This window comes from Setaria viridis, chromosome 4 (genome assembly GCF_005286985.2).
Source record: "Setaria viridis chromosome 4, Setaria_viridis_v4.0, whole genome shotgun sequence".
NCBI classification, from domain to species: domain Eukaryota; kingdom Viridiplantae; phylum Streptophyta; class Magnoliopsida; order Poales; family Poaceae; genus Setaria; species Setaria viridis.
This window is the reverse complement of record NC_048266.2, coordinates 1,328,072-1,341,066: the sequence shown is the minus strand read 5'-3', so window position 1 is coordinate 1,341,066 and position 12,995 is coordinate 1,328,072.

Below are 12,995 nucleotides of genomic sequence, written 5' to 3'. Positions count from 1 at the left end.
AAGAAAGTAACAAATCGAGATACGCATCCTCCTCATTCGGTGCCTATTCTTATCCGACGACTACAACTCTGATGAGTTTCGATTCGATTAGGGTTTCAAGATTTCAGGTTTGGGAGGGGATTTGTGTCGGTGTTTAGACTCGGCAACCTACTGAGGGGGTGCCCGAGGTAGTGTTTTAGTTAGTGGAGCTTGTCGAGATTAGTAACTCGAAGCTAAACACAGACACATGATTTAGACAGGTTCGGGCTGCTAGATTGCGTAATACCCTACGTCCCGTGTGTTGGTTGGATTGAATTGCTTTGAAGGAGGTCCCTGCCTCACCTTATATAGTCGGGGGTAGGGTTACAGGTCGGTTGGTTACAAGAATACTAAGAATACTAGTCGGATACGACCAGAGGAGTTCTACTCTTATTACAACGAGTACTTTCCTAATCCTCGACTAGTTCCTGTTTTTCGATGTAGACTACGCCGTTCTGCATCATGGTCTCCATGTCAAATACGTCTCGGTGTCCAATCCCATATTTAGGACTGTCCAAACCTTCTGGTGGGCCCATAGATGTATGTACGACAAGCCCCCAATTACTTTGTAGTCAAATGCAGCAGTTCCGAGTATTTTTGTAGACTTCACCGACTAGTTTTGGTGCTCTTCGAGTACTTCATCTAGTTGAATCTTCAAAGGTACCCAAAAATTATCATGCGGCTAGAATGTGCTCAAGCCTTATTTTAACTTAGTCTCGTATCCTTCAACCTTAAATTTTATATGGAAGTGACTCCATATGGAGTAGCCCCCGAGCCATGAATCAAAATCAGGCTGAGGGTCAATCTATAATTTGCATCACTTTTCCCTTAAAAACCCGTAGAAAAAACTTTCTGTTGATGGACACGTGGCACACAACCCCCAAGTCTTTAGCTGACTAATTTGGTGGGTATAAGGATCACCTTTGGTCAACGTGACCATCTATGAAAGCGGATCTTATTTTTGGGATAAAGGCAACTGCCAATTAGGTTTTCCTAATTTCTGGGATCCTTCTATTCGAAATCCATTCATTTGCGTAGTTTTTACTGTACCACTGTTATAAATAACGGAGGAAGTTATCCCTTCTGTTGTACCTTTGCCATTTGCCTTTCCAACTTCCGCACTGAGACCCTAGCGCTGCCGCCACTATTCAATCTCCAAATGCTTGCGCAACAGTCCCCCCAAGTAGCCCCCGAGCGTATGCGACTGAAGACGCTCGTGACATCAACGATGGGGAGGAAGGCTGTTGCATCCAAACCGGGCGAAGGCGAGAAGAAGATAAGATCCGACAAGAAGAAAGAGTCGTAGTTGCCGATGCCCAAATATGGGAAAACCAATCAGACCGTGCCATCCAATCCCGTTGCTGCCTGGAAGCGATCAACTCTGAAGGAGAAGGAAATCAATGCGCTCGTAGCCACCAAATTACTCCAAGATCAAGGACTTCATTAGCTGGAGATCTGCCTATGATAATGCCAGCCCTTTGAAGATCTATCCCAATAAGACGGTAATTTTTGCCCACTTCATTGAGCGAGGTCTTGCATTGCCAACTTCAGATTTCTTTCGAGGTTTACTGGATTACTATAAATTGAAGTTGGTTCATCTGAACCCCAATGGGATCTTCCAACTTGCAATCTTCGTTCATTTTTGTGAGGCTTTCCTGGGAATCAGACCCCACTTTCAACTGTTCCGGAAGTTTTTCCGAGTGAAGCCACGACCCTCGAGGGAACACACGTTGTTGGTTGGAGGCACCGGAATTCAAATGTGGGAGACAGTAAGCAGCCAGTATTTGGATTACGAGCTGATAGACTCCAATGCCGGGTGGAAAGAAAAATAGTGTTATATTAGCAACCATGTTCCAAAACTACCCAAACTCTCAGGACACCATCCCTCTTGAAACAACCGGTGGCTTGATGAGCCAAAACATGGCGATTGCCAGTAGCTGCCTGAGTTGATTGATAGAATTGCCCAGTTGAAACAGTAAGGCTTACTAGAGTCGGAGTAGCCTTTAGTTTTATGAAGCACCGCATCCAGCCTTTGCAGCAGCGATGCCATTATGGCTATGAGTATACTGGCTTTAACGATCCATCTAGATTCTCTCCTGATGAAATCAACACGGACGGAACTATTGTGCGGGAATTCAGCGCCTTACACCCGCCAAAGCTTGTAAGTACTTGTGACCGTGGCTCCCGAGAGTACTTATTTTGAATGTACTAGTCAACTGACTTGTCTCATTGTGCAGGAAGATGTTACGTTGTATTTCTCTGCTCCTTCTCCTCCCAGATCTGAAGATGTTTGTGAAGCTGTTCCTCACTTATTTACATGGGAAGTTATGAGAGGCGATGACCGGGAAGAGAAGGTAGTCGAGTCCTCCAGCGGCACTAGTTTTGATGCCGCGGATAAATATGAAGTGAAGGCCTAGTTGTTTGCTAAGGCCGGACCATCCTCCGGGTCGAAGAAGCTCTCAGCTACAAATGAGCTTGAAGTCGTGATCCCCCCACCACCGAAGAAAAAATGAACCATCGTTACGAAATGGGCCGTGAAGAGATTCATCGATGCAGATGATGTGCCCCCCAAGATAATTTCCTATGAGGAAGGACAAGATCCTGAGGATCATATATTCCTAAAATGTGTTTCCAATATCACCACCGTGTCTACTCAGGATGACATTGGTAGTTTGCAGGTACTCAAGGTGGTGATAGAAAATGAGAAGGCTGCTGCCTTGTCTGCTCAGGATAAGTCGTCGATGTTGAAGATGATCCAGATCCTGTTGTTGGCGATGACAACTCCTTTGGAGATGCGATGAACCCTGCTGGCGTAGAGATGGTGTCAGCAGCGGGGGCGGTAACTAAGGCTAGCCAGGATCAAGCTGCAACTTCTTAGGCCACGCCAAAGGCACCGTCTCCAACTATTAAGCCACTGCGCCTGACGGGAGAATCCAAATTGAAACTAAGGGGATCTTCAAGGTATCCTCTGTTGTTCTTTCGATTACTTCTTATGACTCATAAGTAATGTGCCCTTCTGCAGGAAATCCTCGGACATAAATCTGGCTAGGCCTGACTCCAATCCTGTGACTGATGGCGGTAGCCACTCATATCAAGACATCATCCAGGCTCAAGCAGTACTTTTGCCGTCGGAGAAAATTGTGGAGAAGCTATCTACTCCAAGGGCTACGTCTGTTGCGGTGGCTCTTATGCATGAGGTATTGGCATCGTCGCACAATGTTGTGCCGCTAGCCCCCGAGCGACAAGTACTTGAAGGAGTGGCGGCGACTACTTCTGGCACCGTGGCTACTCCCGTAGTCCCCGAGCTAGAGGTGGAAATTGAAGCGACGACACATGTGGAAGTCATAGCCACCGATGCGTCCTCCGAGCCAGGTCTGTTGACAAACCTTGCCGTGGTTCCGCAAAACACAACTGATTCTTAAGCTCGTGTAGATCCTCTGTCGACCGAAGCAATTCGTGTTGAAGAAATCCAACTGATCGACGACCCCTTGGTGAGTATGGATGTGGTCGCTGGAATGATGGAGATGCATCGCCGCATCGGTAATTATGCAGAGGTATCTTCTTTCTAACTTGATTTGTTGATGGTGGCCTTTGTGACGTGTACTCGTGTACTAATACGAGTACTTATTGTGTGTGTCACAGGATGTCATCGAGCGCTCCTGCCAAAGACCCCAAATGCTTGAAGGATATGGGGACACAGTACTTCATGCTGAGGCCCTTAAAAAGGAACTTGCTAAGGAGAAGGAGCGTTGTTCTCGATTAATGATAAAGTATGATGGAGCTGCCGCTGAGTACTAGAATCGCATCTTGCAACTTGAAGAAGAGAAAGACCATCTCAACGGACGCAACAAGTCCTTGAACTAGCGGGTTAAAGGTAATTGTTGTTCTTGCTGCTTTCCAAATACTGATTCTGCTTGTGGTACTGACCCTCTGCGCTGCCTTAATGTGCAGAGCTTGAGAAGTCGAATAAAGAACTCCATGAGAAAATCACCAATTGGACCAATGCGTTCTATCGTGTGACTGACCAGCACGACAAACTTGTCTTGCAAGTTGAGAAGTTGGAGCATCACCTGGAGAAGGAGAAGAACATGCGCGAGGATGGTGAGGCTGATCTTGTTGCTACCATAGAGACCATCAAAGATCGTGAGGCTAGGGCGGAAACTGCCACATTTACCATGAACAAGCTTTGTGAGGCCGTCCAGCCGATTGCGGATATGATAGAGCCTCCCGCTGAAGGCGTAGAGCCTCATCCGCTGCCAGAGATACTCAAGGATGCACTAGAGAAGATTTCTAGCTATATTCAGAAGATGGAGAAGTCTATCTCCAGCAGGTCTTGAGCTTTGTGAAGTCTTTCTATCCCCAGGTAAATTTGCAACCTATTGTTGAAGGGATGGCGTCGGACTGCTTGGACGAGCAATTCAAGGAGATTATGCAGGAGATGGATCCCATCACCGAAAAAGTAGCTAGGCAACTAAACCTTGAGTAGATCTATAGATGAACAAACATTAGTACTTGTATAAAGAACAATTTGTCAATGCTTGTAATATATTGAAGTCTTTATGCAATTATTTTCTTGCTATGGAACTTGTTATTTTTTAGTGCCCCTCACAATTAATCCTGATTGTTGCTCGTACGATTAATGTAAGTGTCTGCACACAAGGCTTCTTTTGTGAGCCTCATCAGATGCACATTGTAGAGTACTTAGGACGCGTGTTCTTTTGTGGAGCATGAGTACTCGAGCTATTTGGATAGTAGACTACGGGGGAGTAGTCTCTTCAGGGTTTCGACGACTAGAGCCTATCTTTACAACCTCTTTGAGTTGTATTGATGTTACGCTCTAGAAAGCCTGGAACTGCAGACTTGTTATTACAAGCCGTGACTAGACAGATTTGCCTGGTAAGGAGTCACTTAGGTAGTTAATTAACTCCTGAGGTACTAATGGTTTCGTTTTTGCAAGCAGCCAAGGGACATATTTGTCCAATGAGTTAACTAACTCATGAAGTTTACTGCAGACTTATTTTGCAAGTTGCGATTGGACAATTTTGTCCAGTGAGCTGAATAACTCATTAGAATTTTGCGGACTTGTTATTACAAACTATATTTGGGCAATTTTTCCCAGGGAGTTGAATAGCTCATTAGAATTTTGCGGACATGCTATTACAAGCCATATTTGGGCGATTTTGCCCAGGGAGCTGAATAGCTCATTAGAATTTTGCGAACTTATTATTACAAGCCTTATTAGGGCGATTTTGCCCAGGGAGCTGAATAGCTCATTAGAATTTTGTGGACTTGTTGTTACAAGCCGCGATTGGGCGATTTTGCCTAGGGAGCTGAATAGCTCATTAGGAGTACTTCAAATTTGCTTCTGCAAGCCACGATAAGGTAGAAATAAGTAGTCGAATTACGATAAAAATACAACTGCTTTATTGAATTGTAAATCTACCACTAGGGCCCATGGCTATTTACATGAATATGTAAATCTAAATTAAGGATAAAATCGACAAAGTTGCTCGATGTTCCACAAGTTATCGACGTTTTCACCAGAGGGGTGTTGTAGTTGATATGATCTAGGTCCAGTGACCTTGAAGATGATAAAAGGCCCCTCTCATAGTGAGTTAAGCTTGTGCAGCCCCTTAGTGTCCTGGATACGACGAAGGACCATGTCACTTATGTGGAACGATCGTTCTTTGACGTGTTGGTCATGGTAACGGCGAAGGCCTTTGAGGTATCTTACGGACTGGACGAGTGTTGTGCAGCGAGCTTCTTCGAGGCTATCAATGTCTAGACACCTTATTTCTTCTGCCGCGCCTTCCTCATACTGCTCGACTGTTGGGAATTGCCACATGATATTAGTGGGTAGCACGGCTTCAGATCCGTAGACAAGTAGGGCGATTGCCCTGTAGGCTTGCATGGCTGGGTACGTAGCCCCCAGAGTATGTTGGGTAGTTCCTTGAGCCACTTTCCTCCCTTGGTGTTGGAGATGTCGTGCAGCCTTTCTTGAGAGCATCTAGCACCATCCCATTGGCTCGCTCAACCTAGCCATTGGCCCGCGGATGAGCGACAAAGACGTACCGGACATCGATCCCACTATTCTCGTAGTATTCCCAGAACCCATGGTTGTTGAAGTTTGAACCCAAGTCTGTGATTATGTGATTAGGGAAGCCGTGACGATAAACAAGCTTGTCGAGGAAGTTGAGTACTCTTTCTGCTTTGGGGGAAGTGACTTGCTTCACCTCGATCCACTTGGTAAACTTGTCAATGACCACCAGAACTCGATTGAATCCTCCAGGCGCCGTGGGTAGTAGGCCAATCATGTCGCCCCCCCAGCACGCAAACGGCCAAGAGGGGTGACATGCTGCTGCTTGGCGAAGAATTGGAACCCTTGGCATCGGTGGACTAGTTCCTCGGCGTCAGCGAGGGCTACAGGCCAATAGAACCCTGATCTGAAAGCTTTACCCACGATTGTGCGTGAGGATGCACGGTTGCCGCAAATGCCTTTGTGGATCTCCTCCAATATATCCTTGCCGTCTTGCTGTGAGACGCACTTCATGAGCACTCCTGACGATGCGCCTCTTTTGTAAAGCTTGTCTGGGATGCAGAGCATTAGACTGACTGTATCGGATTCTACTAATCGAGTTGTTCGTACACAAGTTTCGCCAATTGAGCCAACTGTCTAGTGTACTTATTTTGAGGCATCGTGTGAGTGATGAGATAAATAGACGCGACACTAGCTAGGGGAGTACAATGGTGACACGTTTGAACTGCTTCAAAGGCGCTATCCAGGTTCTAGATTGGTAGATCCGCTGCAAGGCGATGGCGGCGCTCTGCTCTTGTGGCGTTTCATGCTCGTCGTCGAGTTCTTTGAGCTTCGGTCTCTTCTCCGACAACATTGGCAGTGAGCTCATTCTGCGAGACGTCATCTGGGTGACGCTCATGTCACGGGTTCCTGTCCCGTTGCTCTTCTTCTTCATCCTCTTGTCCAGTAATGATGGTGAAGAGTTCTCGCGCTGGAGAGTAGCTTCCCGAGCTTGAAGTGATGACCTCCGTGGTGTCGCCTTCCTCGTAGATGGGTGACAAAGGATCTCCCTCCTGGTACGGGAGAGTGTCAAGGTAGGCGATGAGGCGCGAATCGTCATCCTTGGCGAGAGTGGGTGGCTTCATGTTGGAGCAGTAGACAAATCTGCCTTGAGGAGTTGATGTGATTACCAGGCCTTGTTGTGGACCTGATAAAGGAGTCTCCTTGTCCAGATCTGAGTAGTAGTCGAGGTCCTCGATCGTATCCGTATCGTAGTGTGATCTGGACAGGGCTGCTTGATAAACAGTGGTCGCGTCATGGAGTCCGAATGGGAATCAACTCTGGTGGTAATCCAACTCGCACGATGGCTTATGTGCCAGCTCGTGCAAGTCAATCGGATGAGCGGAAGAAGTCGAGTTGTACTCAGACTCATCCCCCCAGCCTCTAGCTAGGTCTGAAATTAAAAATTCGCCGAAATTCTCGATGAGATCCTCCAGAGCTTGGTGCTGGAGCTTCATGGTTTGCTTCTTCTTCTCCGGGGTTGGCGCAATATGGCGGTGGAAATTTCCAGTGCCGTCTGCGACGCAAACCCATGAGCCAAAGATGAACATCGCTCCTACTTCAAACGCGACGATTGGCTTGATGATGACTTGTGCCATCGAGTTCACCAGTGGATTCTCGACGAGATCCCCTACATGGCACGCCAGCTGTCGGTGTTTAGACTCGGCAACCTACTGAGGGGGGTGCCCGAGGTAGTGTTTTGGTTAGTGGGGCTCGTCGAGATCAAGAACTCAAAGATAAACACAGACACACGATTTAGACAGGTTCGGGACACTAGATTGCATAATACCCTATGTCCTGTGTGTTGGTTGGATTGAATTGCTTTGGAGAGGGTCCATGCCTCGCTTTATATAGTCGGGGGCAGAGTTACAGGTTGGTTGGTTACAAGAATACTAGTTGGATACGATTAGAGGAGTTCTACTCTTATTACAACGAGTACTTTCCTAATCCTCGACTAGTTCATGTCTTTCCATGTAGACTACGCCATCCTGCGCCATGGTCTCTAGTCAGATGCGTCTCGGTGTTCGGACCCATATTTAGGACTTTCAAACCTTCTGCTGAGCCCATAGATGTATGTACGATAATTTGTACCTTCAGGGGTCTAGAGGGATGGTCAGGAAAGCTGTCGGACCACAGGGGTAGTAGGATGTGGGCGGGATGGCGCCATGGTGGTAGAGGAGGCTGGTTGGGGAGGGTCAGCGGCAGGGGCGCCCTGGGCACAATAATGTTTAGCGACGGCGGCACTGCGGTTGTGGATCCGATGGTGATGGCGTCGCTGGATCGTATTGGGCGGTGGGGGAACTAGGATTAAAAGAGGATGGTGGTGGAGGAGGGGAGAGAGGGCAGCCCTCATGAGCCGGAGGCTAGTGGCGGGGTGGGGGTGGGGTAGGTGCGCGGAGGAAGAAGGGGGAGGCGGCGAGGCTTTTGTCAAATGGTTGGAACAGGTGAGAAGATAAGGAACTTAATGGTAGATGGATGTGGGGGTCCACACTGAAGAGATAAGAATGGGGATGAATCTGAACAAGGATCTTCATTTACAACTAATTAGAGAGGATGTGGACCCAACATCTGGATCTTCTTTACATCTGGATCTTCTTAATATAAAGATTTGTGGCTCTCCTACCTAGGCTGAAAAGAAAATTTTAATAGAGCCATGTAATATGCTATAACGAATTGAAGCAAGTAAGCAACAACGTATGCTTGAAAGATGGGAAACGCCAAGTTGCTAACCATTAATCGACTGCTTAAAGATAGGGTTAGTTGTTGGCCTTGTAGCACTTTCACCTGATGGTCGAAGATGGATCGATGTTTGATGTTTCAAGCTGAGGACAGTCGCAGGGCAACTCTCCTTTGGCAGGACAGGACGTCTGATCCGGTGATACGAGTCGATCGAAGACCAAACTAATCCACTGGCAACGTGCACGCATATGTACAAGTACACGTGTGCCATGTGTTTGCATGCATGCATTGCATGGATACCTCGAGTCCTCGATCGACACCCTACACCCATCGACGATCGATCGCCTGCCAGAGGAGAGCTGCCTACTACTGTCTTCAGCTGCTAGTACTGCGCATCAGAGACTCACCAGCAGGTGCTTCTTCCTCCTCTCGCTCTCGCTCGCTCGCTGACCTGCATTCGTCTTCGCGGCATCTGCGCCCCTCTTATAGCCGCCCCCCGGCATGCTGTGGCGTCCACTGGCGGCGAACTGACGAAGCAGCAGCTCGATGGGCATATGCCGCGGGATGAGACTAAGAGACCGATACCGAGGCCTTTGGGCGAGGGTTTGTACCATGGATATCCCTCCTCCCGATTCCTCCGGCCCGGCAACTTTATCCTATTCCCCGACCATGATGAGGCCTCCGTCGATATGGAGAATCCCGCGGCCGGTCGGTGTCCAGTCCAGCCACTCTCTACTCCACCCGGCCGGGGCGCCGGTCATCGAGGGAGATGGTGGCTCGTCGCCTGTCAACAAGCATCTCCCCTTGCCGCGCTGTCGTTGTTGCACTTGCACATTCCTGTCGTTCTGTGGCCGCGTTGAGCCGGGCCATTGTGTGCGTGCATGGCTCCTCCCTTATTCCTTGCCCGATGCCAATGCAGACATGTTGATGATGGATGAGTCACGAATCCTGGCTCAACATTCTTTCTCTCCGACGATCCCAGTATAGCAGTCGTCCATTTCAGTTTGATTTATATGAATCATGTAACCTCTGTCGTTGCAGGTTCGGAAATTAAGGATATTTCAAACGTCATTTTCTTTGCCACATCTTTAGGTCAACTCTTCCATATGTTTAATTTTCATGTAACTCATTTTCCGGATGTTACTCCATCTGTTAATACGAGTGTCCCCTTCAATCTTTGTTAAATTTTTTCAGAAACAAAGTGGTATTCAATCTTTGTTAAGGAGCTCAGTCTCGACAACCTCCTGACGCGGCCAACATGGAGTCCTCCTCCGAGCAAGGGTTCCTCTCGGCTATAGCGTGTCCTCCTACTGTCTCTCTATGCACGCCAGAGAATGCAACTAACATGTGTAATGCAAGTTGAGCCGAACACTTCAGCTCGGCCTAAAACAAGATCCGGCTTGGGCCAATCTCCGTTTCAAATTCTAGCAGCGAGCACCCGGTTGAATTGGTGCAAAAAATTGAAATTAGCATCTACTTATGCATATTTTGGGAACCAAATGACCTCGTGAGATGCGACCAAATCAATCTCTAATGACGCAGCAAATGCATCGGCAGACCCTATTTTCAGTTGCCTCTAAAATCTCATGTAAATGTACTATAGTGTAATTCTGTGCAGGGAGTAGGAGAAATAGAAGCTCAGTGTGACTGATTAGGGGCAGAGCTGACTGGTCGGGGAAGAGCAATACAAAACACACAAGGTACGTACATTTGAGTCCAGACCGAAAGAAAAAGCTCAGTTAAATAAACAGAGCATAAGGTTTCTTTGTGAGAAGAGCATAATAAACACGCAAGGTGCATGAATGATGTGGTTCACTAGCAAAATAAAGGACAAGAAATGCACGACATTTTTGCATAAAAAGAGCAAGCAGAAGAAGCTGAAGAAATTCAGAGAGAGGAGGACTAAAATTTTAGTTGAACCAGATACATGTTAAGAAATTCAGTTATTGTCTTAAAATCTATGTTGCAACCTGCATACTAACCAGCCTGGTCGGTAAATAAAAATTGATCACGCTACTAGTGACTTGTCCTAATGTCGCATGACGCACACAAGAGAATGCAGCTCGCATGTGTCATGCTGTCATGCGACGGGTGTCGGCAATCGGCATGACGCTCTTTTCCCGTCTGCAGTGGAAGTCATGAGCTGAACGCTTTCAGTCCACTTCTGCCTAAAACAAGATGAGTCTCAGGTTAATCTTTTCATTTGAAGTTTTAGCTGCTAGCAACTAGTTGAATGGGTGCAAAAAATTGAAAGTAGCATATATGATTATGCACATTTGTGGATCGAATAAACCCTTTTTTTGTCATGAATTGCAAATAAGGCAATAATCCCTAATGACACAAAAAACTAAAATCGAAGACCCTATTTTCAGTTGCCTCCAAAATCTTAGGTCAAACACATAGCGTATACTTGTCTTTGGAGAAGGCAAAATAGAAGCTCACCATGACTGATCTGGGGCAGATCTGTTTGAAGGAAGCAATACAAAACACACAGGGTAAATACACGTGAATTCAGACATAACAAAGGTTAGTTCAATTCAATGGCATCAATGAGTGTCCAAAAAACGCATGACATTTTTGCATAAGAAAACCAAGAGGAGGGTGGAGAAAAATCAGTTAACGCAGGCTAAAATTGTTGCTGATCCAGCAGGCCAAAAACGTGTGTTGCTGAATTGCATAACTCATGATCTGGTTTGTTCCAGTGCCTTCAACTAGAAAAGAGACGGCAGCATGCACACACAGCGCAAGCATCGCCGCTGCAAACGGCTAGGATACTTATTATAATAATAAGGCAATTGCATAACTCATGATCTGGTTTGTTCCAGTGCCTTCAACTAGAAAAGAGACGGCAGCATGCACACACAGCGCAAGCATCGCCGCTGCAAACGGCTAGGATACTTATTATAATAATAAGGCAAGTACATTGTGTTGTCTAATAGTAGATCTTATATATTGACACGTAATCATAAGACAACTACTTGTATAATAGGTTGTCTTTTTAAGTTGTCTTATAGTAATTTTGTTCTCTTAATTTATGCATAGAAAAAATATATTATGAGAATCACAACTCATATAATGGTAGAATAATCCTCTCGTAGTTCTAAAATCTAGCCTATGAGGCGGTTGTTTTGCGAAACAATGACCTCTTTCTTTCTCATCACCCTCTCTCCTCTACATCAGCAAAAATCTTACGTGGCATTGCATGAGACGACCTATGAAACTGCTGAGACTTCACTTGTCTAACTTATGAAGATAATGAGTGGATGGCAAGAGGAATTTCTCGGTTGTTGGGAGCAGATGCATCTTCATTCGGTTGTGAGGCGCCGATGCATCTCGATTTCTGTCGCGCAACGAAGGCGCACCCAATATCCGATCGATCCGCCATGGACGGAGAAACAGACAGCAGGTTCAGGAGGTCTGAAATGTCAGAGAGAAAAACATCGGCTTGCCCCCACAAAAGGAGGCGGAACTCACTGCCGTCCCATTCGACCGAACACAGGCGCATCCAAGACCGTGAACTCGCCGGGGAGCGGCGGTGGCGGCGAGGCCGGCGTCGGCGAACCAGCGCGGGCGGCATGGCGGAGACGGTGGGGCGCTCGTGCTGTTATCACAGCGCGCGTTGGCCCCCGTGCTCAATCGAGGCCGTGGAATACGAATCGGGCGGTTTCCAGATACCCAAGGGGTGGACGGTAAATGAAATACCGTCCACCCTGGGAAGAAAATTGGGTGCAGACCGGATGCAAATCGCATCCGGTGCATACTCAGTCCGCTAGGCCGACGCGTGGAGACCGCTTCAATCCGATGGTTGGCGTCGCTTCGCGTATCCGTCGTTTCGCGGCTCCAGGACTCGGCTCGAACCGACGGACAACGCACGGCTGCATGGTAACGCCAATTTTCTTCCCCACCCTGGGCCCTGGCCGCGGCGAACGCCACGCGCCGGCGAGCCGGGAGTTGCCGACGCGGAGATAGGAAGCGCGGCACACGCTGCATTCGACGAAGAGAACCCCTGCCACACCACCTCGACACCGTTTCGCCGTCGCCGACGCGTGGGCGACGCCGCTCTCGGATGTGCGCCCGTGGGTTGGGTGACCAGTGATCAGCGAGCACGACGTACGGCGGCGGCGCCCCCGGCCCTCGCACGCCGCCCGCCGGAGAACCGGGAGGCAGCGAGAGGAACGACAGCCTCAGGAACCCTCCGGACCACGACGACGACAGCCTCGGG